At 36.9% G+C, this 27,670-nt stretch overlaps 1 protein-coding gene across 3 annotated transcripts in view; it reads right to left on the minus strand.

The window, feature by feature from the left end:
- The window catches only part of elp4 (elongator acetyltransferase complex subunit 4), a 244,503-nt gene that overhangs the window by 159,139 nt on the left and 57,694 nt on the right, over positions 1 to 27,670 (minus strand). The window contains exons 3-4 of one of the 3 annotated variants that reach the window (XM_073906549.1): positions 21,164 to 21,360; positions 10,216 to 10,307 (exon numbers count right to left, since the gene is read on the minus strand). The gene's annotated coding sequence lies outside the window, so the exon portion shown is untranslated. Of the gene's footprint in view, positions 1 to 10,215; positions 10,308 to 16,579; positions 16,725 to 21,163; positions 21,361 to 27,670 lie in introns of those variants that run through there. The other 2 variants (XM_073906550.1, XM_073906548.1) reach the window with 2 other exon arrangements.

Below are 27,670 nucleotides of genomic sequence, written 5' to 3' on the forward strand. Positions count from 1 at the left end.
CACAAATATTTTGTATTATCAAATATGGTTTCATATAAGAGTTATTTTTAAATCCAATCAACATTCAGAATGGATGATTACTGGACTAATAAGTCCAAATATTCAAGCAATATTATAATGTTTTAAAAGATAGAATGAAGTTTGTGTATAAAATTAATATTCATGTAATATTTTAATGAGAGTAATTCAAAATTATGCATAGATGTATTCTGATATCATCACTGTCTTTTGCAATGATGACCAGGACATGGCCCCTCCTCAAAAGCCCCCACTGGCACTTATTAGCCGCATTTCTACTGTCGGGCCAGTGCGAGGCTGGGCCAATTGCCCAGGAGGTTGAGTAGTGAGGCCGAAATCATGTCGCGTTTCCACTGTCAGGCTAGTAGCTCGCAGCGCGTCACGCAAACCCCGCCCCCAGAACGTGAATCAAACGTCACACAACCTGCCCACTTCAGTGGGAATCAGGCAGCTAAAGCACACCATCGCATCATCACGAAACCATTAAAATTAAGACAACCGAAACAAACAAATGACACGTTATTGTATAGCAGTACATGATATGTCTATACGCACAGGCCTGTGTGTTTCCATTTATTATATTTTTTTACTCGCCAACTGACTGTTGGCATCGTGCATCGAGTGGTTTCGCCACTAACGGAGGGACCCAGTGCAGTAAGCGCACACATCCATAATATAACACCACAGAAAATCAAAGGTAATAACTCACTATAAATTATATTTTATAACATCCTCGTTTTGATAGGCGTCGTCAAACACAGCTCAAATGCTCAGGAGAGACCTAAAACATGTTAATTTTTCCCTACGCTATATGACACTTAATAGGTAACTCCCCTTTATTTAAGGGTGTTGCATACTATTCGATTATATTATGTAAAAGAACGTGTTAAGTGTTTCAGGACATTAGAGCAAGTAATAAAATGTAGCCTATATTTCTTTGCACTCAGCAGATTTTCACTAATAAAGCTCTACATTTACAAATTTTTATTTTACCATGTCATATAAAAACATAATCACTGGTTTGAGGACATAAAACGCATATATAACATACATTTTTTGAAAATGTTTTGACTATCCGAGAGTTAAAAACTCTTTTTTCCACATTTTGCACAGTTAGAAATAGTGTTTGGGACATTTCATGTGCTGCAAAACAGTTGCAGGATGACACTGTATGTCTGTTCAAAAATATAAAACATTCAAAGCATGTCAGCTTAAGAGCTCAAATGTACTGTCCATGGCTTTTTCTTTAGGAACATACAGTTGAAGTCAGAATTATTAGCCCCCTTTTGATTTTTTTTCTTTTTTTAATATTTCTCAAATGATGTTTAACAGAGCAAGGACATTTTCACAGTATGTCTGATAATATTTTTTCTCCTGAAGAAAGTCTTATTTGTTTTATTTCAGCTACTTTCGGTCACTTTAAGCTGTATAGAATTGTCTTTAAAAATATCTAGTAAAATATTATTTACTATCAACATGGCAAAGATAAAATAAATCAGTTATTAGAAAAGAGTTATTAAAATTATTATGTTTAGAAATGTGTTAAAAAAAATCTTCTCTCCATATAACTGAAATTGGAGGAAAAAATAAGCAGGGGGGCTAATAATTCTGGCTTTAACTTTATATTTATACCATATTCATATCTTTTAACTGATTAAATAGAATAATATTTGGTTTGAACAAATTTAGATTGATTCTAAGAAACCTAAAAGTCAAAATCAAAATGTTACTAACAGTAAAGAATAAACTTCTTCGTGATTCCTTGGAGAATCTGCTTGGCGAATGATTTTGATCTGAAACATTTGTTTGAATTCAAGCATATGTGGGGTCTAACCCACCAGCGAGGGAAATGATTAATAAACTTAATCATAATTAAAAAGAGACTTCTGTGCTCCCTCCTGAAAGATGAACTCCCTCAGTAGCTTTTTCTTTTATTCACTGGCGTGTTTGTATGTGTGCATTTTAAGGTAATGAGAAATTGATGCCCTCCTTTCGCTGCAGAATGTGTCTTTCTTTAATCAAGGTTTTTAATTAAAACTTCACAGCATCATTTGATCTGGGTCTTTTAGATGATGCTGGCTGACATCAAACACAAATGTGAGACGACGGGCACCGTTTCCTTTCAATGGTGTTGCTGTTTGCATTGGACGAGCCTCTTAATTTAGCTCAAACTTGTTTTCTGATCTGAGGTCAGATTTGCGGTTTCTGTTGTTGTGGTTGAGATGGCGGTTTATGGAAGGGGAATTTGATCTTAGATCAGTTCAAAAGGGAAACGTGTGCCAGCATTGGATTTCCCCCCCCCTTGGTGGATCCATACCAGACAGATGGCATTGAGGGAGAGACAGACTATTGGCGGCGCAGAAAGTGTGATGTCTGTTGTGATCAGACCAGTGAGGATAATCGATAGAGAAACCCGGCTGATCAAAGCTTTTGATTTCAAATGTGTGATGATTCGGGTTTCGGAATTAATGGGAAAGTAGGATAAAAGCAAAACCTAATGTGAACACATATTCTGGTGTTAATTGCAAGTTTGTCTGTTAATGAAAAATATGTTTACAGAAACAAAGCTGCTGGGATTCTTTACAAATATTATGACAGCCACCATGCAAAAAAAGGTGTCACAAAGTAAGCAGAACTTATTTTGTCTTATTAAAATAAAGGTATACAGTTCAAGTCAGAATTATTAAACCCCCTTTGAATTTTTTTTCTTTTTTAAATATTAACTAAATTATACATAGTTAACAGAGCAAGGAAATTTTCACAGTATGTCTGATAATATTTTTTCTTCTGGAGAAAGTCTTATTTGTTTTATTTCGGCTGGAATAAAAGCAGTTTTTAATTTTTTAAAAAACATTTTAAGGTCAAAATTATTAGCCCCTTTAAGTTATTTTCTCGATAGTCTACAGAACCATCGTTACACAATAACTTGCCTAATTACCTTAACCTGCCTAGTTAACCTAATTAACTTAGTTAAGCTTTTAAATGTCACTTTAAGCTGTATAGAAGTGTCTTGAAAAATATCTAGTCAAATATTATTTACTGTCATCATTGCAAAAATAAAAGAAATCAGTTATTAGAAATGAGTTATTAAAACTATTATGTTTAGAAATGTATTAAAAAAAATCTTCTCCATTAAACAGCAATTGGGTGAAAAATAAACAGGGGGGGCTAATAATTCAGACTTCAACTGCAGTTTAGTTTAATGTACTTAAATATGCTTCACGCAGGTGAGTGGGCTTCACAAACCACCTGTAGAAATACTTTTCTCTCTTTCAAAGTAAATAAGTAAATAAACACTCTCCGTTTCTAACTCTAGCATTCAATTCTCTAAACACAAACAACTACAATTAGAACTTCTTGTGTGTTGCCTCTTCTTGTTGAATTGCTGAATGCCTACTCAATTATAAGTTGCGTAAGTCGAGTAACATTTCATGAAAAGCAAGCTGGGAACTACATATCCACTAACCTGATAGTTACACCAACACAATTCATTCATGTTGTCCCAACACAAGTGAACTTAATATTAAAAAATTTTAAGTGGATTGAACATAAAACAATTAAAGCGTCCTAAGAAATTACAAGAATTGTGGGGTTTCAGCTCATTTTAAACAAGTAGATTGAGCAAGCAGCAACAATCATTTTTTGAGTTGTAAACATGTCTTGGCATCAATTACATTTTCAGTAAACTATAAGGGTTTATTTTATGTAACCTGTAAGAAATCTTGTTCACAGTTTTATTTTATTGTCTGTTCAAACATTAGACAAAGCATGCGCTTAAGCATGCAAAGACACAAAAGCTAAAAAGAGAGCGTAGGTAATAGGTAAAAAGAGAGCGGGCGATGACTAACAGCTGATTATTAAAGAGTAATCTCTTCTCTATTCCCGTGTGTGATCTGTTCACAGCTTTTGACAAGCTGTTTTACTATAGTTTATGACAGAAAGGTTCTCATTTGTCCATCTTCTTATGATATATAGGCTTTTTAAAAAACCTTTAGGCATCTTAATGTAATGTCTATGGCATGATTTATGCACGTAATGTATGCACTAGTTTTATATTAGTTTATATTGGTTACGTGGCGGACATTGCACTCTCTCGCTCTCGTCAACATGCTTAAATACCTGTTCTATATGACATTATAAAAGCTGTTTAAGTCCTTGTGTATGAGATTTAAGGTTTGGGACTCTGCTGAAGTCTGTTCTAAAAAAAAAAAAAAAAAAGTGTCAGACTCCAAGTCATTTGCTATGGTTTTTAATGACACGCGACTTGTTGACAGGTGAAAATCTGATTTACCTGCTTAGTTACACTGCAGATGTGAGAACACAGATCCAATTCATATGGAATAATTTTTCACATATGAACAAGATCTGAATCTGATTTGAGTAAATCGGAATCCATGTGATTTGTTCCTGATTACACTTACACGGGCCATAAACGATCTGTGCCACATGGGAGAAAATAAATCGGAGTTGAGTCACTTGAACAGCGCAGTGTAAATGTGGCCTTTGAGTTTCGGCATTTTATCAAGTTAATCTACTGAATTTGCTATTTGAAAAATATTAAGATCTAGAAAGAGAATCTTGTATAACAAATAAAACCGTAAATGTTATATATTTGTTGTATATATACTTATACACATAATTTACTGTTGCCTTTTTATTTGAAAACACATCATAGACATTAAAATTAATTTAAATTCCTCTTTGCCAGATATTGAGACATTGAATAAACCAAATGAATACAGAGGCAATGAAAAAATGATAAACAACATACAAGCAATGTTGCATCAGCTGATAGACATAGGTTGATGCATTACTACTGTAAGTTTATTGTACAAATTGAAAAGGACTATTTTATATAGTGCTGGGATGTGTAAAAATCCTGTTGATATTCAAAAATATTGTTGTATTTTTTGTTAATATAAGTGCACACTTTTTCCCACATGGCAAAAAGCTGTCCATGATGTATATATTTTGGGTCCTGTTGATTGCTAATTAAAAATATAAACCTTTTAAAAATGTGTGTTGTTTATGTTATTTTTCATATTACAAATTTTATTTATACCAGTGGAGTATATAATAACAACCCATTATAAGAGAAATATTTTTGTGCTCATAGCTTAGTCTAACTTAGACTAGACTGTATGAAAGACATTTATTTTGCAGACCAACATATTTATTATATTATTAAAAACAGCATACATCACACTGTTTTTTTAATCGTATATTATTACATGTTTTTACCTGTAAGTGCTTATGTTTATTTAGCAAGCCTTTGCTATAGTGCAGATACAGCCGGTCTAATGAGAAGTCCGGGGGGGCGTGGTTGATTTGACATACAAGCTTTTGGTTGGAGGCTTGAATCTGGGGCTCCGCCTCTGGCTCCATTAGAAAGTCCTTCTGCGCATGCCCAGGCTCCAATTTCAGCAGTTTTGGGTGACAGTTTGTGCCTGTCATGAGGCGTTTTGCATTCAAAGCGTTCAATGTGAAAAGGTGCTGTTGCGTCGTCCATATTTCATTGGTATCAACCCATTCCATACCTTACCACTGGCCATTAGTGTGCCTTCAGCGGGAACAGGGTTGGGAAACACTGTTCTAGTGTTTTTTTTTTTTTTATGGATAATTTGTATTGTGATAAAAAATCCTTTTACTAATTATCCTTATCCTAAAAATCCTTATTACTAATATGAAGTTTCTTGATCATCACAGTTGCTGTGAGTTTTGCCGTACAGAGCAGTCATCATTGCTGTGCAGAAGTGTCCTCGCGCCACAGGCATTCAACACCATTACTGTCGCTCTCCTCGACTAATAGTGGCAAGAGTGCTGCGGAGGAACACTGAACACTCATAATGGAGGCCAAAGGAGCATTTTCCCCAAGGCCTGCAGACATGGGCAGGGGGCGAGGTGGAAAGGAAAAGGGGCTTAAAGGGGAAAAAGAGCCATCACTTTGCGTAAAGGCAGGTCGAGTCTGACAGTCCTGACCCACATACCCCCCGTGGGTCTGAACAAGCACTCTTACTCAAATGAATGCACTTTTTTAAGCAGAAAAACAAGGCCTCTGAACACAATTTTTTATTTTGCATTTCTGTCGTTGTTGTTGTTTTACTTGACTTTTTAAGTGTTAGTAAATTCTTTTTCATTTACTGAGTAAATATATAGTCAAGCCCAAAATATATAGTCAAATTCATACCCCTGGCAAATTGTAACTTAAAGTTTATTCTTTCAACCAGCAAGGTTTATTTTTTTTTTTGGACCGGAAATGACACAGGCTTCACCCAAAAGATAATAAGATGACGTACAAGAGGCATCATGTAAAATGTAAATACACTATGTAATAAAATACCCTGATATTAACTTTCTAATATTGCTCTAATAATACGTCCAAAGATTCAACCACAATTTAGGCTCAATCCTAATTCTACCCCTTAGCCATTCCCTTACCCCTTGTTTTGCCTGTTTCCGCAAAGGGATGGGGGTGTCCCAATTCTCTTTATCTTAAATTGCATAGGGCTAAGGGGAAGAGGTAAATACCTCCTCGAATGAAGATTTTTCAGGACCAAACTCGAAACCAAGAAGTAAGAAAATTTCCCAGAATACACCAGCCACAGCGGCAGGATCACTGCACCCAGAAGAAGATCCACAAATTATTATTTTTTTTTGTTACTATTAAAATTTTTACAACAAATAAGCACATGTTTTAATATATTCATAACTGCATTTGTGTTTTATTGTCATGCTCAAAAAAAAAAAAAAACGCTAAAGTAAAAAACGCTAAGTTTCGCAATCTCTAATCCATAAACATTACTCCTGTATAGCAGTCCAACAACATTCTGACACTTGATGACATTCAAAAACACTGTCAGTAATGTCTAGTGGCTGGGAATGACCTTTTTACAGTGTCTACTATATTGTTAATGTTGTTTTTGTGTGTGTATATAGATCAGGGGTTCTCAACCTTTTCACTTCGGGACCCATTTACTTTTTTGAAAAATAAAGGCCCACCTGTCTGACATTTAAAAAAAAAAATGATTGTCTAGAGCACAGGTGTCAAACTCAGTTCCAAAAGGGCCGCAGCTCTGCACAGTTTACTTCCAACTTCTAATTCAACACACCTGATCAAACTAATTGAGTCCTTCAGGCTTGTTTGAAACCTACAGGTAAGTGTGTTGGAGCAGGGTTGGAACTAAACTGTGCAGGGCTTCGGCCCTCTAGGAATTGAGTTTGACACCCCTGGTCTAGAGATAATCCACAGCATTTTATAAAATATTTTTTTTCATATATATGTAATTATTTTTAAAACACACACACACAGATTCAAAGCTCCTGAATTTGTTACTTCAGTTATTCTTTACAACTGCAAAGTATTTGGGCTTATTTTTTTTATTTTTTATTTTTTACAATGTGAAGTTTATTTATAAACAAATTTCGAGAGGATCTCGTGCTTATGATTTATCACGGCTGATCTCGCTTTACCTAATCATGATCTCCCAATCATATGATTCCCCGTTTACTTAAATAACCACAGTTTCAGTCCACAGTTATCTTTGTATGGAAGAATCCCCCTTTCTCCCCTCTTCTCCTCCTTTCCATAGATCGGGCGGCACGGCGGCCCAGTGATTAGCACTGTTGCCCCACAGCAAGAACACTGCCAGCTCTGTTCCTCGCCTGGCTGGTGGGAGTTTCTGTGCGGAGTTTGTGTGTTCTCCCTGTGTCCGCATGGGTTTCCGCCGGGTCCTCCGGTTTCCTCCCACCATCCAAAGATATACATAATTCATGACAGATTAAGCAATTCAGGCACTAGTCTACTCCCTTCCTCCTCAAGTTCTTCCTTAGCTACCGAAGCCGGGGAGTTTGACATCTACCTAAGCTCAAGCTCCCCTCTCGCTCTATGATCGGGAGGGAGCCCTGGTCTCGAGGATCCCGTGAGCTCAGAGCTCTCTCCCGGGACAGCATGCCAAACGAGCTTATATTAAATCATCAGCTAAGTCTCAACTCGTGAATATTCATCTATTGATCTACTGTTCATATCCATTACAAACAAGCAAAACAATGTAAAAATACAGTGAAAACAAACTAAATCTGTTGAAACACATCAATCTGAAGTCGGTTGTGTTTGCAGCTGGATATTACTGGAGTTCACTGTCAGGAACAGTAAACAGCCATTCACTACTGAAACACCACAGAGTCTCGCTTAATCCTTTTGTACGGGCGCACGTCTATTATTAAACGCTCACAGGACAAACAAAGAGGGTTCAAACAAAATGTAAACAGTTTGTAAATCAACATACTTGTGTGACTCTGGTACAGTACGAGTCGCAGACGTATGACACGCACAAACTCTAATCATTGATACCTTTACATTTGCAAGACAGTTTGCTTTATACAGCTGAGAATGTACTGTAGTCCTAGTTGGTATGCAGTGGTTGGAAGTTTAAGCAACAGTTAAGTATGTATATAACAGTAAGGGTGTCACAATCCTCCAAATTCTCGATTCGATTACATTTTCGATTCTGAGGCACAATTCGATTCGATTTTCGATTATGAATAATTAATTAATTAATGACCAATTAATTATTTGTAGCCTACCGTTTAAACTACATGACCTGCGTGGTCTTTGTTTTACCCATAAACAAATCATACATTAAATGAATAAAGGCAAGATACACACATAATTACCACCTGTCAATCACTTTTTTCTGCGGGACTCGTGAATAGGCAGTGATCTGTGTCGTTATAATGGCGTCGGTAAAAAAGAGGCACAACCAACAGGAACCAGCCAACAGTATCTGAGGTGTTCGCTAAAATGACTAAGTACAAGTGAGTGAAAGATTGAAGCAGTCCTCTGACTGCCTGGACCTGCTGTCTCGAGCGCATGGCTGTGAGTGCGTCTGTGTCTGTGTGGTCACGTGATGTGCATTTTCAGAGGTAGAGAGGAAGGAGGGCTGCTCAGAAATGCTACACGCCACTGTGGATGTCAAATCGTTGTCGTTCTAAAATGCCATTTAAAAACAAAGACGGTGTAAACAGGGCCAGAGTGTGTACTTTTCGGGAGCGGATTTGCAACGGGGGCGGGCGGAGGATCGCGATGCCGGTGTTGTCAAACGGACGAACCGTACGTAATACGTACATAGCAGAGCTTGCAGAACTGTTTTTTTTTTGTCGACAACACGAACGTTGTCAACCTAACTCACTGGAAATCCAAACTGCTTACACACCGGCGACTTCATTGAAAGAGGAGAGGGTTTAAGTTCTGTCGACGGGTCTCCTTCTGCAGTTTAACAAGCACTTCAACAAGCCTGTTTTTTTCCCGCTTGCAAAGCCAAGCTGACGTGACATGGGGGCGTGGCAGCATCGACGATTCTATTTTTTGATTCGATAATCGAAATTGAGCATAAATTTCGATTGATTTCGATTAAAAATCGAAAAAAAAAAATCGAAAATCGAAAAAAATCGAAAATTCGAAAAATCGAAAAAAATCGAAAATTCGATTAAAAATCGAAATCGTGACACCCCTATATAACAGTGAAGCTGTTTTTGCACCACGTTCGAAGTAATCAATCAAATGAAATGCCATATAACATATTTAATAATGAAATCAATTATTTATAGTATAATATTTAAGTTAATTTTAAGCTAGCCTATACCGCGGCCCACTGGTTGAGAATGCCAGAAATAGATGAATATGGCCATGGTGTAATGCACTGTGCAGTTACAATCTTATTGCCACATTATATTGTTATGATAACATGATATATGCCTTCACTGATTTCCAGAAGATAAACACCAAAAAATAACGCAACTGAAATTACTACAGCAGTCACGATCATCTGATCTCATATGAAGCAAGAGATCGCAATGCAAGTGCTGTCCCATTTTATAGGGGTACATTTTAAAGCCCTTCCCCTTCACACTCGGTATTAAGGGCCAAAGGAAAGGGGAAGGGGTAGGGGTACATATCTTTCATAGAGAAAGAATAGCTATATTATTCTCCATAATTTCTCTAATTTAAGGGTGCAACAGATCCCAGGTAATTCAGATCATATAACAGTTTATGATTAATAATAAGATTATCAATTAATTGTAGTAATTAATTGTAGTATTCAAGTAGGACCCCCCCTCCAAAAAAAAAAAAAAAAGTATTGACAATATCAATGCATAGAATTTTGTTCCCAAAAAAATGTAAATTATCTGTTTACTTACCTAGCCTCAGGTTGAAATGGACTTTTTCTCCAGTAGAATTTTCTTTAGCTGAAACTGTGATCCTTTATGATTCGTCAAATGCAAGTCGATGTCTAAAAACAGCAAATACAGGCAAATTTTAAAAGTTAATGCGTGTGGCTAAAGTGAGGGGTTGTGAAGTGAAACAATAAGTCTGTGTATGAAAATGAACAGTATATACCACATTATTAACAAATATTAACATTTTTATGTCTTATAAGCAGGGCCAGACAAAATCTGTGGACTTTCCTTGCTATTTTTGCATAGAATTTTGTGAATAATCTGTTTATTTGTGCGGAATCTTTAACATTTTTTAACTTTTAGTTAAGGTTTACAAGCAATTCCAATTAGAACCACTTGATTGGTAAAACTAAAAAAAAGTAAGTCTTTTAAATACAGTAATATATGTGCTAAAAGACAGAAAATATTACATTACAAAAAATATTGTACATACATCAATAAAAATGTGCATATTATTCAATAATAATACTGAGATTAGTATTAAAAACGGCATAAATACAGATTTACACATATTTGCACAAGTAAACAAATAGATTGAAGTAGACAAATAGAATGATGGGCTCAGAAATCTGAGAAAATCTGCAGATTTGTTGGGGTGTGGGCCTATTAATAACCCTTAAAATACAGTGTTTCACATCTCAATAATTTCCTTGATAACCATACTCTTATGTTCAATTCAATTCAATTCAATTCAATAGTGATTTTGACAATGTAGATTGTATCAGAGCAGCTTTACATAGAAGTTCTAGTAAAGTACAGATTTCAGAGTTGAAGTTCAGTTTAGTGTGATTTAATTTTCACTGCTGAAAGTCCAAACACTGAAGAGCAAATTCATTGATGCGCAGCTCCACAAGGCCCAAACCAAGCAACCCTTTGGCGACAGGGGTGTAGGAAAAAAAAAAAAAACTTTACCAACTGACAAGGTGAAGAAAAAAATCTGTTGCGCACGATCATTTCTCCTCTGGCAAAACTGTCTTGTGTGGAGCTGCAGTCTAGGCGCTGAAGGCTGGAGAATGGACTGGACGCCCATCATGGAGAACTGCAGATGTGACCCTGCTAACCGAGGGTGCGTCTCGCTATTAGTTTTACTCGATCTTAGTGCGGCATTTGACACCATTGACCACAATATCCTCATAAATCGCTTAAAGTCTGCAGGTGTCCAGGGACAGGCTCTACAATGGTTTAAGTCATACTTAACTGACCGTTACCAGTTTGTGAATATTAATGGACAGCCTTCACAAATCTGCCCAGTAAAGTATGGGGTGCCTCAAGGATCAGTTTTAGGCCCTTTACTGTTTACAATTTACATGCTACCTCTGGGAGACATTATTAGAAGACATGGGATCAGCTTTCACTGCTATGCATATGATACTCAATTATATATTTCAACTAAACCTGACGAGACGTCTGAACTGTCTAAACTAACTGAGTGTATCAAAGACATTAAAGACTGGATGACCAACAATTTTCTTCTCTTAAACTCCGACAAAACAGAATTATTACTTATTGGGCCTAAATCTTGTACACAGCAGATCTCACAACTCAATCTACAATTAGAGGGATACAAAGTTAGCTTTAGCTCTACTATAAAAGATCTGGGTGTCATATTAGACAGCAATCTAACTTTTAAAAATCATATTTCCCATGTCACAAAAACTGCCTTCTTTCATCTGAGAAATATCGCTAAATTACGAAATATGCTATCCATCTCAGATGCAGAAAAGCTAGTCCATGCTTTTATGACTTCGAGACTGGATTACTGTAATGCTCTATTTGCTGGCTGCCCAGCATCCTCTATTAACAAATTCAATTAGTACAAAATGCAGCAGCCAGAGTTCTGACCAGGTCTAGAAAATATGATCATATCACCCCAATTTTATCCTCATTACACTGGCTGCCTGTTAAGTTTCGTATTGAATTTAAAATATTACTTCTCACCTATAAAGCTCTAAATAATCTAGCTCCTGTTTATCTTAGCAACCTTCTGTCTCGCTACAAACCAACTCGCTCTTTAAGATCTCAAAACTCAGGGCTTCTGGTAGTACCTACAGTAGAATAGCAAAATCAAGTAAAGGAGGTCGAGCCTTCTCTTTCATGGCTCCTACACTCTGGAATAGCCTTCCTGATAATGTCCGAGGCTCAGACACACTCTCCCAGTTCAAAACTAGATTAAAGACCTTTCTGTTTATTAAAGAATACACTCAATGCATCACCTAGCGGGTTCCACACAGGCTTCTGCATCTTGCTTATATACACTATGAACAGCAGCTACGCTAATTATTCTCTTTATTCTCTATTTCCACCTGGGGATACTCATCCCGAGGTCCTCAGATTATGCGGAGTCACTGATTGGATCCAAGACCAGCGACGAGATGATCCCAAGGATTCCATATCCGGGACCAGGCCATATCCTGAGCTGCTGCTGCGCTGATGGTCGTGGGGAGTGGAGAACATGTGTCTGATTCCAGCGACGCTCCAGGGACAGAAGAGTCTTCGCTGAGGCCAGCTTCCAGCCTCCACCAAGGCGACTGAAGCTCTGCACAAGACTTTTGGCCAGCGGAGAAATTAAAATGGTCGTGCCCAACTGAGACTGGTTCTCTCAAGGTTTTTTTTCTTCACTCCCATCAGGTGAAGTTTTTTTTCCCTCTCCGCTGTCGCCACTGGCTCGCATGGTTCAGGATTGGTAGAGCAACGCATCGATGAATTTGCTCTTCAGTGTTTGGACTCTCAGTAATGATTAAACCACACTGAACTGAGCTAAACTGAACAGAACTGAACTTAAACACTAAAAACTGAACTACCCTGATCTAGTTACTATGACCATTTATGTGAAGCTGCTTTGACACAATCTACATTGTAAAAGCACTATACAAATAAAGCTGAACTGAATCACCGGGGAGTGATCAGGCTGGCCCACATGATCAGTTCGGAGACTCGTCTGTCACTGTGGTCTTTCAGAAATCAATCTCATGCACTCCCTCATCCATGATCAACAAAGCATCAACTCAGGATATGACCTGGTTCAGGGTTATGGATGCCTTGACATCGTTTCATTCACAGGTCTTAGATCACATCATTGGTGCTGCATAATTATGTCACTGTTTTCATACTGTGTTCCTAATTTCCTAGATTAGACCTTGCTCGGAAGTAGGAGCTGATTTAGTTAAAAAAGGGCTACTAAAATCATTTTTACACCAACACACCTCAGCCGTTTATGTTCACTTAAGTCATAGCTGACTATATTTATAAAGACAACCATAGAAACATACATTCATATATATATAACAACAACAAACTTGACTATAATTTTAAAAAGAAAACTTCACAACTAATCAAGCCCCCCTAAACTTTATACGAATATGAAGAGTGTTGAAAAATCAAAACTAAACTTTTAATGGAAAGAAGCTGCTATCAGACTCCAGCAGACCTTCCACAAAAGGTCATCGATCCAGCCTTTAATTAAGGGCAGCATTAGAGAACCGCCTTCTAGCACATTTAACACAGCTTTGATGTTCAGTCATTGATTTAATTTTCTTAAAAGCCTCACAGAGCACCGATACGCCTTCACAGAGAAAATGGAGAAGTTTAAGAAGAATCCAGAGGAACCAGATTTACACCTCCTGTGTTAAAAGACAGCGTCTCTAACTAACATCATGAACTGGTAGTAGTTTTTTGCCTATACAGTAAATGCCTACACTGATGTTGAGCATAATCACAGTCAGGCCTTTGTATCTGACATTTAAGGACAGGCAAGGAGCAGGATTTTGGATAAAAGAGGACTTGACTGCAAAATGGAAACATCTCTTAGCCATGATCATTAGCCATGTTTCATTTCAAAGATGCAAACTAGCGCAAAATTGGAATATGGCATAAAACATTTGCAAATAAAGCACTGTTTCCATATGATGAACTTCTATCCAAGTTATTACTTTTCTTCATTATTTTTTAGACATGTCTGTGATATATTGCTTGCAGATGATTTTATTAACATTGAGTAGTAGGGGAGTAGTAGGGGAAAAGTTGCAACATGGGGCAGTTCCAACAAGACTTCCTGCATTCAGAAATGAGCTTGAGTGAGGAGATTCAAATTGCATATTCTCAGTTAGACCCCTAGTCTGAGAGAAATCTAACATATGTGACCATTCATTCATATATATTTTTTTTTTATTAATTTATTTATTATTATTTTTTTTAGGGGTTTTCACCTTTATTGGGATAGGACAGTGGAGATTATACAGACAGGAAAGTATGGGGAGCAGTGATAGGAGAAAGATCGGCAAAGAACCTCAAGCCAGGAATCGAACTCGGGTCGCCGTGAGCACCTTGGTGCTATGTGTCGACGCACTAACCACTAGGCTATTGGCACCGACAAAAAAGTATATATTTTTTAAATGTTCAGAAAGTTTCTCATACGGTCAAATCTGACCGAACACTATTGTAAATATCTATAAAAAAAAGATTGGTATGAAGTTTCGGTATCAAGGCTATAGTTTTATTAAAATGTGGCTGCTGAGCGCCACCTTGAAAGAAATGCCATTAAGTCATGTAAGTTTGTAATTTCTAATGGAGGTGCAGAACTTGCATAATGCGCATATGGGAGCAACGCACACATGTTGTGCAAGTGGCGCGCACATGAACCGCTTGCATTTTCCAGCCGCACCAGGTTTAAAACAATTCTGAACATTTACTGAATGCTGCAAACACAAGTAGAACTAATCAAGCTGCTTCACACTTTATATGAAATAAACACATTTCAATAATAACAGCAGACTATTTACCTCAGACAAACACTGCGCAGGGTGAAGCAGTGGCGCAGTAGGTAGTGCTGTCGCCTCACAGCAAGAAGGTTGCTGGGTTGCTGGTTCGAGCCTCAGCTCAGTTGGCGTTTCTGTGTGGAGTTTGCATGTTCTCCCTGCATTCGCGTGGGTTTCCTCCGGGTGCTCCGGTTTCCCCCATAGTCCAAAGACATGTGGTACAGGTGAATTGGATAGGTTAAATTGTCCGTAGTGTATGAGTGTGTGTGTGGATGTTTCCCAGAGATGGGTTGCGGCTGGAAGGGCATCCGCTGCGTAAAAACTTGCTGGATAAGTTGGTGGTTCATTCCGCTGTGGCGACCCCGGATTAATAAAGGGACTAAGCCGACAAGAAAATGCATGAATGAAACACAGCGCACACAAACACTGCAGCGCTTTTTACTCTCTCTATAAACTTGCACCAGAGCTACAGCAATGGTTTGTTTTCCTCTGAGAAAACACTTGATGGGCGCCTAGTTTCAAGAGACACCAGCGGAGCGCGAGCAAAGTTAATTGTAAATGGTTAAGGAATCCACATGCTTGTGCTTGTCACCTCAGGTCAGAATAATAACACTCACTAAAAATGAGTGCCGTATAGTAGCGAGGAGATTGTAAATAAAAAAAGAATGCAAGGATGTCAGTGGAAAGCTTTTTGGTTTCTTTTCTTGTGCATCCGAGCCATTAGCTCCTCATCTGAATGAATGATTTTATCAGGTACATACTCGTTTTTGTACATTTTGTTAATGTGCATCTTGCATTAAGCATTTTTTATGCGGTAGTTCAAAATGTGCATCAAAATAAGGGGATAAAAACATAGCTGTTGTCTTTTGTCGAAGTCAAGACTGAGACATCTTTATTTTTTTTGTTTAAAAGGCAGGGTGCAAACTACGGATGAGCAAGGGGGAATTTTGGGGGGTCCTTAAAAAAAAAAAAAAAACTACACATGCTATTCTTCTCATGAGCATCAAGGTTTAAGCTAAAAGCAGGGTGAATTTGCCAAAACAGAACCCCTTACAATGTTGTTTCTTTCATTTTATAGTTTGCGATTAGGTTTTACCAGAGTCATCCAGTGTGTTTTATATATCATTGTGGCAAGGGACTCTCAAGACCAAATACCCCTTAGAAATAAAATTGGCTCCCCTAATGGCTATGGTGTAGTTCGAACACTTGAAAAGGTGTTATGTAAACGCACCTGACATTCCCACAAATTTACATTGAAATAGGAATTTCACAAAACTGAAATCTTAATTAGGGCTGGTTGATTGATTGAAGGCAATTTTTGCATTTTATCAGCAAAGCCAGTTCTTTAATCAATAGTAAAGATGCAGCAACAGTATTTTAAAGAGTCATAACACACTGTTAAGCCACGCAATAAAATGTTCATTTTTATCAAATTTTTGTTTGACCAATAATGAAAATCTTTGTGATAATGAGAACTGTTGCGTAGCTTCTCAGTGCACTATGGTGAGCTGCTATATCTGAAGGAATGTGAAAATGCCACATTTAACAACATGTTTTTACTCCAAACTTACTTCATAACTTTAGTTGAGTGTTTAAAATACTGTAGATCCTGCTGTAAGATGATTCCATAGTCGTGTTTATTACTCACACTGAAAGCTGTTAAACCTTCTGTTTATGCAGGAACTGCAATGAGGAATTCCTAGGTTTGTTTTTGGTGGGGTATTTAGAGTTTTTGCGCAAGAGTGCCCTCTGGCTTTTGGAGAGGATTTATTACTGATGACATAACTGACGAACACAACTTTTGCTAAATTGTAATTTCAATTTCATTTAAGTCATAAACTTTTGAGAGGATCGTTAAAGGGTAAAGATCAATCTGGCAAGGTTATGACAAATGTGTCAACATCTCAAAAGAAAAAACAATAGTAGCGCTTCTGGCTGAACTCTTTTTGGTCATTTGCCATTTATGTTTTCTTGTCCAAAAAGTCTCTTGCTGGGCATAATTATTACTGAGGACAAACTCTTTCCAGTAGACACATTTTGGCTTTCTAGCTCAACTCTTTAGCTGCTAAACCACTCCAATACAGGGATTTCAAATGACACATTCAGTCTGGTTGTTATTTAAGGTGTTTTGAAGCACGCTTGTCACTCAATCTGTCAGACGTTTGACCGATAAACTGAATAGTTTTCCTATTACAGAGCATCAGATGAGAGAATGCAGTTGTTTGTCACTGGTATGTCACAATGTGATGACATTATTTTGACAGTACAATTTACACCTCTTTTTTCATTCATTCATTTTTCTTCAAATTACTCCCTTATTTATAAGAGGTCGTCACAGCAGAATGAACCACCAACTATTCTAGCATATGTTTTATGCAACAGATGCCTTTCCAGCCACAACCCAGTACTGGGAAACACCCATACACTAACTCATTCAAACACACACTAATAGACTACAGCCAATTTAGTTCATCCAATTCACCTTTAGTGCATGTCTTTCGACTGTGGTAGAAACCGGAGCACCCACACGAACATAGGAAAAACCAGAGACCTTCTTGCTGTGAGGTGATAGTGCTAACCAGTGAGCCACTGTGCCACCATATGTATAAATATATACATTACCACTTAGCCACAGTGCTGCCATATATATATCACACGAGTAGCAGTGCAATATGGCTGTATAACAGCACTGGGAGGCGTGCATTGGCTTGAAGCCGCAAGCCGAGTGCCTTAGTGTCCCACCAGTAACGATATACAGCCATATCGCACTGCTACTGGTGTGATATTGCATTTCTACAGCAGAAAAGAAAAATCAAACATGGAGATTCTCAAAAACCCTTTGTGAGAGTAACTACTTTCTTCTGCCATTTTTACACATCTGCAGAACAGCAGAAACCGTTGCTACTCTACAAACGTCACTTTACAGCTATAGTTTTTAAATGATTCTCTAGCGTAATGTCTAAAGTGATGACAAAACAGCTGATTTTGCTCACATTTTAAGATTATAAGGCTGAACGGCTTGAAATGCCATCAGTCTACAGAGATTCCCCATTCAGTACTTCTCTCTTGCAACCGGGAGATCACAATAATTAACCCCAAAAAACAATGCAAAGCAAACACTACCAGATTACTATATACATACAGTATTACAAAATACAACAGAAAGAGATCGACTTAACAGTTACCTGATATATAATGAATTTTTTTGCTGTAGTTTGAAACGTATGCTGAAAAAAAAAAAAACGTAAGCAGTCTCTTTCGGCATCTTGTGGCGGAACCGTATTTGCTCTGATAAGTACGACAGTCTGATGCCCACCAACATGCTAAACCTTTGAAATTATGAATATTTAAAATAGGCATAATCCTTATTAAAAAACTGCAAAGTTAGAAATGAAAACAACTACATTCTCACTTAAAAAAGCCTCAAAAGTACATTATGTTGTCCAACAGCAGGAACATTTGTCAAACTGTATCCTCTGCTTGCCACTCCTGTGGGCGGAGTAATACACAAGGTTGAAGAGGCTGTAGAAGTACTGATATTACATTAATATCTCACTGCAATCAGCCAATCAGATTTGAGAACCAGACAGAACTGTAGATTATTACTGTGGAAAAACAGTACACACTATTTTCACAATGATTGGTTATTGAAACATTAATCATCAGGGTGCAATTCCACAAACCTATAAAAATTTGAGAACATATTTACATAAAAGCCCAGTTTCCTAAACTTGGTTGACATTTTATGGCTGTTTTGAGTGAAAATAAAATTGCAGGGACAAAACTTTCAAAACATCAGTGCTAGTGTTTGATTTCAAGATACATATTAGTAATGTGTTTTTCTAAAACATTTCTATATAAAGCTGATTAAATGCTTTTATTTAATTTACTTTAAGGAGACTTTAAAAGACAAAAATGATATTCCTTTTATAAATAGTTAAAATAAAACTAATACAACAGAGATTTTTAATTAAATATACTGGGTGTCAGAACTCAAAATTGTGTCAAATATGGGCACCCCAATGAATGGTAGAATCTGTCCACATTTTTTAGAGTTGCACATAGAAATTTCTTTTGATTGTAGTCTCGGAGCAAAATTGATTGTTGTTTGATTTTAACTACTAGAATTGGGCTGCTTTATTTTTTATATTGTGCTATACATAAAAAAATGCAACAACAAAAAAATTATAATAAATAGTTTGATATAAATAATATGTAAATAATATTTTTATAGAATTTTTTCAAATTTGTTTCATGGATTGTGTGGCGAAGTAGGTAGTGCTGTCACCTCACAGCAAGAAGGTAGCTGGTTCAATCTTTGGCTGGGTAGGTTGGCATTTCTGTGTGGAGTTTGCATGTTCTCCCTGCGTTTGCGTGGGTTTTCTCCAGGTGCTCTGGTTTCCCCCACAAGTCCAAAAACATGTGGTACAGGTGAATTGGGTAAGCTGAAATCGACTATAGTGTATGAGTGTGCGTGAATGTGTGTATGGATGCTTCCAATTAATGGGTTGCAGCTGAAAGGGCATCTGCTGCGAAAAAAAATGCTGGAAAAGTTGGCGGTTTATTCCGCTGTGGTAACCCCAGATTAATAACGGGACTAAACCGAAAAGAAAATGAATGAATGAATGAATGAATGAACTGTGATACAGCGGGGAAAATGAGTATTGAACATGTCTTGTTTTTTTTTTCCTGGGAATAATATATATCAAGGAACTGTTAACAGGGAATTGAAATAGATTTAGTGATGGCTGCAGCTCTGCACAAGACTTTTGGCCAGCGGAGAAATTAAAATGGTCGTGCCGAACTAAGTCTGGTTCTCTCAAAGTTTTTTTTCTTCACCCTCCTATTGGTGATGTTTTTTTCCCTCTCCGCTGTCGCCAATGGCTTGCATGGTTCAGGATCTGTAAAGCTATGCATCGATGAATTTGCTCTTCAGTGTTTGGACTCTCAGTAATGATTTCAAACCACACTGAACTGAGCTAAACTGAACTGAACTTAAACACTAAAAACTGAACTACCCTGATCCAGTTACTATGAGCATTTATGTGAAGCTGCTTTGACACAATCTACATTGTAAAAGTGCTATACAAATAAAGCTGAATTGAATTGAATTGAATGGCAGCTTAAAGACGCCTCTCATATGGAAAATGAAGTCACATATGGAACATGAATTGCTCAGGTGTGAGTTTTTCTTCAACAGAAGATTTTGAAAAAATCTTGATTCTGTGGGTCTCGTCTATCAAGTCTGATATTTCATTTGTATTTTATTTTATATTAAAGTCTGGTGACTGGCTGGGCCATTCTACAGCTTGATTTTCTTTCTCTGGAAGCATTTGAGAGTTTGTTTGGCTGTGTTTGGATCATTGTCTTGCTGAAATGTCCACTCTGATTTCATCTACATCATCCTGAAAATGTAGATGTTGGACAGAAGCAGCTAATTTTCATTTACATTGAGGAAGCGGAGGGTTGCTGAAGAACTAAGAGATTTCAGCTGCTGTCTGGGCTTTCACTGTCTTTCAACACCTCCCTTTCTTCATGTGTTCAATACATTTTCCCTGCGTCATTTCATTTCTTTACACATAATTTCATTTGTTAACTAATTAGATTTGTTTTCTATGCATATATAGATTTCTTTGGGAAAATTTCAAGTCAACGGCACCTTTAGAGATATGTTTTCTGAGAAAAATAGTGACGTGTTCAATACTTATTTTCTCCGCTGTATGCAAGTAGTATTTAAAAAAAGAAAAATCTTTAGGCTGACTTGTAAAATTCTGTCCAGGCACTGGGGATGAAAAAAAAGCATTTGGCTAATTCTGTTACATTTACAGAAATGTTTTATTAATATACCATGCCCCTGTTAACGAAACAAACTTACTATCTAACTTACTAACTAAATAAATAAATTATTTAATGTGATTGAATGCTTAATATAAGTTTAATTCAAGTTAATTCTAATTATCACACACCCTTCCCGAAAGGTGTTCTTGTTCTCCAAAATGAAATCATCATCTGGTTGTGTTTGGCAGCAGTTGTTTGGGCTGACATGCATGAGTGTCTCTCCAGCACTGCTGGCCCAACTACTGAATAAAGCCCAAAGTGATGCCAAATTTCCCAGCTATTCCTGCCCTTCCTTTACCAGACCAATGAATCCAGACCTTCAGCAAATCTGGCATAGTGGCATCGCACCGACGGATCATCAATCTTCCAAGAGCCTGGTGGGCCGCGGCGAAGCCCAGTGAAATGAGAGGAGCTGGGGTGATCGTTGGTTTGTGGGTCTGCTCCGGTTCAGATGTGGTGAACGGTGAACGGCATATGGGTTTGAGCAGAGAATGAGCCAAGAGAAGCACACGAGCTGAAAACCAAAAATCAGCTGTAATTACAACAAACAGACTGACTGATCGTGTAAACAAAAACTCAGATGTCAGGGATTAAATCACATTGATTTGCTTACTTGTTTTAATATATTTTTTTTTAAATATACAGGTGATAACTACACTTAATGAATCCTTTATGAAGCATTAGCAAATAGTGAATTCATTATTTGTTAAGCATTACCTCTGCATTAATAGATGTTAGTAAGCAGTTTATAAATACCGCTACAAATGCTGTAATCTTGACTTCTTGCTTAATAATTTTGTTTTCTTACTTTTTTAATGATTCGTTATTCATGAAATGAATAGTGTCATTATTTGCTTTACAAATAATCAATTGACGATTGGCTAATGCTTAATAAATTATTCATAGTGTGTACTTAATAAAGTGTTACCAGGAGTGATATTAGGATTTTCATTTTAGGGGGGTTCAGCTCCTTATTAGCCCCATCAAAATAATCAAAATAATGTGATACTGAAAAATTGAACTATTTTGTAAGGCAAGTTTAACAAAACAGATCATGACAAGATAATTTGTACGGGGAAAAGTAAGTATAACTGGAATGAGATTGTACAAATTAATAGAAAGTAGCTACCAAATCCACCAAACCATAAAATATTATAAATGCAATGATTGTTGAATAAGTCAAAAAAATAAAAGTGCAATACAGCCGTGCAATAAAATGTATAATTTCTCTACTTGTGGTAAACTCACTGTTAACCAGGTAGCTGATTTTTGAGGTCACATTTTTGCTCATGCCTAACACTGTTAATGAAGACTACTCTAAAATCCCTTTGGTAAAAAAAAATGTATCAGAAAAAAAAAAAAAAACTTTCAGTGCTGTTCAAAGTAAGCCTAAGTTTCTTTCCTGTAAATGTGAGATAAAGATCATTTCTAAAACTATTTTCAAGAGGACTTTCCAGTCATTTACATTCATACCAAATGTCTGTTAGAAAAATACTTTTTACAGTGTATGACATACAGCCACAATGTCTGACAGAACGGGAGTGAAATGCAAATAATTCGGTAGGTATTCAAAGAATGCAGACAGTGCAAGCTCAGGTCACTGTCATAATGGACTTATTCAACAGAGCGTTGCTAATGCAGGTGCATAAACACACACACACACACACACACACACACACACACACACACACACACACACACACACACACACACACACACACACACACACACACACACACACACATGTCAGTGACAAGGTGTCAAGAAGAGCTTATTAAATTCTACATTTCCATAAACAGCCCTGGGGGCCACAGTGAGGCGCTCTTCAACATGTTTCCAATACCACCCTGAACGTATTATAATTGTACACTAATTTCTGTAATAAAAATACAAAATGTCTCATATTGTGTTTCCTGCTAAAAAAACATAAACCATAGAGACAATCACCAAGAACAAACGTTCTGATGGTTTGGATTGCTATAATGGAACGTATACTGGTTTTAATGGGAAGAACAATTGAAATGTGTAAGAATGATAAGAACAATTTCAATCTTTTTCTTTGAATATACAGTAAGATGCTTTGTTTAATCTTAACCTCATACAGCACATCACTAGTATATCAGACATTCACAAGACATCAGTCTCTCACACTGCACTGATTTAATCTTGATTGGCTCTTCTTCACTCAATAGTTCAATGATTTTGATGGTTTTCTAAACAACTTCATCACAAATGGTTTTTCAGAGGTTTCCATTAAGGTTTAGTTCAGGACTCTGGGCTGCCATTACATTATTTCAGTTTTTTCGGTCATTGCTTCCCTTGTTTTGCTATTTGAGACAGATCTAAATATACTGTAACACCTCTCATACTGTAGTCTATGCTGAAAAACATAAACCATAAAGACAATCACTAATCACCAACATTTTTAATGGTTTTGTAATGGTTTTAATTGTTCATTCATTCATTTTCTTTTCAGCTTAGTCCCTTTATTAATCCGGGGTCGCCACAGGTTTTAATTGTTATAATGGGAATTTTATTAGTTTTAATCAGGAGAAAAATTCAATTTGTGAGTAAATTTGAGAATAAGAATAATTTCAATATTTTCCTTTGGATGTAAGATGCTTTGTTTAATCATCTCTCACCTACTGTACATCACGACATAACAAGTATCTTGTTTGTAATAACTAACTAGTCTTTAACAACATCAGTCTCTCACACTGCAGTTTAATCCTGATTGCCTATTCTTAACTCTATAGTTCAATGATTTTGATGGTTTTCCTACCCATAACTTCATCACAAAGGGTTTTCCAGAGGTTTTCGATCAAGCTTAGTTCAGGACTCTGGGCTGCTATTACATTATTTCAGTATTTTCAGCCACTGCATAACTTGTTTTGCTATTTGGGACAGGTCTAAATATAAAACCTCTCATACGGTATTCCCTGCTGAAAAACAAACCATAGAGACAATCACCAATCTCACCATTTTTAATGGTTTTGTAATGGTTTTAATTGTTATAATGGGAATTATACTAGCTTTAATGGGTGGAAAATATAAATTTGTCATTAAATTTGAGATTAATATTTTCAGTATTTTCATTTGAATGTAAGATGCTTTGTTTAATCATCTCTCACCTACATTACTGTCTCTCACAGGACATAACTAGTATCTTGTTGGAAATAACTAGTCTTTAACAAGACACCCTTCTCTCACACTGCTCTAGTTTAATCTTGATTGGCTTTCCTCACTCTATAGTTCAATGATTTTGATGGTTTCTTAACCATTTCATAACTTTGAAAACCATAACTCAGGAAAACCATTTGTGACAATCAGGTTTAGTTCAGGACTCTGGGCTGCCATTACAATATTTCAGTATTTTCGGCCACTGCTTCACTTGTTTTGCTATTTGGGATAGATCTAAACAAAAACCTCTCGTACTGAGTTCCTAGCTGAAAAACATGAACCATAGAGACAATCACTAATCTCAACATTTCTCATGGTTTTGTAATGGCTGTATTTCTTAGAATAGGAATTATACTAGGTTTAATGGAGACAAAAAAATTAAATAAATGTGTGCGTAAATTTGACATCAAGAATAAATTCTATAATTTCTTTTAAGATGTAAGATGCTTTGTTTAATCATCTCTCACCTACATTACAGTCTCTCGCAGGACATAACTAGTATCTTGTTGGAAATCACTAGTCTTTAACAACATCAGTCTCTCACACTGCTCTAGTTTAATCTTGATTGGCTCTTCTTCACTCTATAGTTCAGTGATTATAATGGTTTTCCTAACCATAAGTTTATCAAAAATGGTTTTACAGAGGTTTTCAATCAGGTTTAGTTCAGGACTCTGGGCTGCCATTACATTATTTCGGTATTTTCGGTCATTGCTTCACTTGTTTTGCTATTTGGGACAGGTCTAAATATACAACCTTTCATACTGTATTCCCTACTGAAAAACAAACCATAGATACAATCACCAATCTCAACATTTGTCATGGTTTTGTAATGGTTTTAATTGTTTTAACGGACATCATGTTGGTTTTGATGGTCCTATGGTTCTCTTCTTGTAATCTTTTACCGTCTATTGGTAGCATGCTATTAAAAAACAATAAATCATGATACAATACGTCCCTAAACAGACTAGAAACCATTCAGATGTACTACTTTCAATGGTTGTAAGAGCTTGTATTTTTAATAGCACATTCTGGATTGTATTTTTTCACTTAAAAAGTGGGATTTTGAGATTAAGTGAATGTAAAGTGAATCGCAGTTCAGCCCTCATCTGAATGCAGTCTACTGAGATGACTATGCACCGTCTCTCTCTAACACTGACACTAACTTAAGATGCTCTTCACTGCCAATTTCCTCCGAGCCCAAGATAAGTTGAGTCTTTGGCTCTGTGACTGTGATGGTGGAGAGAGCAGATATTGTAATGCCTGATCAATCTGTGAGCGAGCGTTTCCACAGAGATGCATTAATCCACTTGCTCGAGCAGAAGATTCCAGAGCATATCTAAATGTGGGAGTCATGTGGGTCGAAATCAGGAGAAACTGTACATCTGTGAGCAAGAGACAGAGACGCCACAAGACTACTGATGGTACCTGGAGAAACCTTGGCAAAACCCTACTTTGGGTTAATTGTTTCAGTTAAATCGAAGTTACAGTTTTTAACCCAGCAGTTGGGTTTGTCCATATTTGACCCAACATTGAGTTAAAACAACCCAGCATTTTTATAGTGTAGTGCATTTATGTTGGTATTGTCATAACTATGTTGTGGAAAGAGTTTTACTTATTTGTTATGAGAATATTAATAAAAATGGATCTTTTAGAAAAGGTGACACTTTGATTGCTGAGAAACTTTTTTAACTCTGATTTCTAACTTGTGCAATTTAATTTTAAGAATTATTGAAATTTGTAAATAAATTGTACATTTCAAAGAATCATTTCAATCTTTAAATGCAAGATGCTTTGTTTAATCATAACCTCATACAACACATTACTAGTCTCTCACATACAGTATTACTAGTCTCTCATTGGACATAACAGGCTTTCACAAGACATCAATCTCTCACACGATAGGTTCTTCTTTACTCTATATTTTAGTGATTGTAGTAGATTGCTTAACCATACCTGTCACAAATGGTTTTACAAAGATTTTCAATTAGGTTTAGTTCAGGACTTTGGGCTGCCATTATTTTATCTCAGTGTTTTCTGCCCCAACTTCACTTGTTTTGCAATGTAGGACAGGGTCGCATGAAAATTTCTGCCAGATTTAAGTGAAGAATGCTAAAGAAGCTTCTTATAAACATTTGTGTTCCCTCTAAGTATGTACAGTAGCTACATTAAAGCTGCAACTCCTGCTGCTGCCAAAAAAAATAATAATAAAAAAATAAAATTTTCCACCACAACCATGAACCATCCTTCTTCACTGACTTCTACACACACTTTCAACTTTTATTCAGTTTGAAAACAAACCTAATGTTTCCTATTGCATCCAAATAAACTTGCTTTCTTCTCTAAAGTGAACATTGGACAAGTTTTCTTTTCACTCCTCAGCAATGGTTAGTCCAGTCTTTTGATACTTTCTGCTGATGAAGGTTTGGTCACTGGAGGGTTTTCAGTCCAAATTGTCCTAAACATTAAAACCCTGTATACAGAGTAACAGATCATTACATTTTCAGTGCTCACTGAGGGTCTGTGCCTACATTAGGAACACAAATTGTTTAAGGTACATTTTTGCAACATCGTTTTCAGCTACAATTTGAGAATTTGGGGTTTAAAAGTGCAATTGGGGTAGGAAAAGAGAATATACAATCTGTACAGTATAAAAATAATTATGTCTTTGAGAAGTCCTCATAATTATGGCTGCATTTTGCATTTTGTTTGGAAATGAAAATTGGGTTGACATCAGAAACCAACATCAGGCAGACATCAATGTCAGACATCGGACAGACGTTGCATTTGGGTTAGTTTCCAATGTAATCTTAAAACAACAAAATATCAACATCAAAGGATGTTAAAGCATGACATTGTGTGGACATTACCAATATGACGTCTATCAGACGTAGGATTTTGGTTGCCATACCTGACAAAGAAAGTTCAGTATTTGACGTCAATTCGATGTTGGATTTTGGTCACTTTCAAACACAACCTAAAATCAACAAAATATCAATATCACTTCACGTCGTTATTGGACGTCAAAATAACGTTGTCATTAGATGCTGGAGAAGGCAAGGCATCGGCTCAGTAGTAGCACCTCACAGCAAGAAGGTCGATAGGTTGCTGGTTCGAACCTCAGCTCAGTTGCCGTTTTTTTGTGTGGAGTTTGCATGTTCTCCCTGACTTCGCGTGGGTTTCGTCCGGGTGCTCCGGTTTCCCCCACAGTCCAAAGACATGTGGTACAGGTGAATTGGGTAGGCTAAATTGTCCGTGGTGTATGAGTCTGTGTGTGAATGTGTGTGTGGATGTTTCCCAGAGATGGGTTTCGGCTGGAAGGGCATGCACTGCGTAAAAATTTGCTGGATAAGTTGGCGGTTTATTCCACTGAGGCGACCCCAGATTAATAAAGGGACTAAGCCGAGAAGAAAAATGAATGAATGAGATACTGGAGACCAAAATCTAACCTATACTGTAATATTAAAGGGCCATGAAACCCCCTCGTTTCAGCAGGGTGTTTTCACACTTCTACTTTGGAAAAAGTCAGAAAAGTGGGCGTGTCCAGCTCTGTTTAGGGGGGAGTGTCGGAGGAACTAAACTTAGATGCACACGGCAGGTAGCGTCAGAAAGTCGCGTGTGTTATTCCGGTCACAAAATGCGGTTAA

Source organism: Danio rerio, chromosome 7, assembly GCF_049306965.1.
Source record: "Danio rerio strain Tuebingen ecotype United States chromosome 7, GRCz12tu, whole genome shotgun sequence".
In the NCBI taxonomy this organism is placed as follows: Eukaryota; Metazoa; Chordata; class Actinopteri; order Cypriniformes; family Danionidae; genus Danio; species Danio rerio.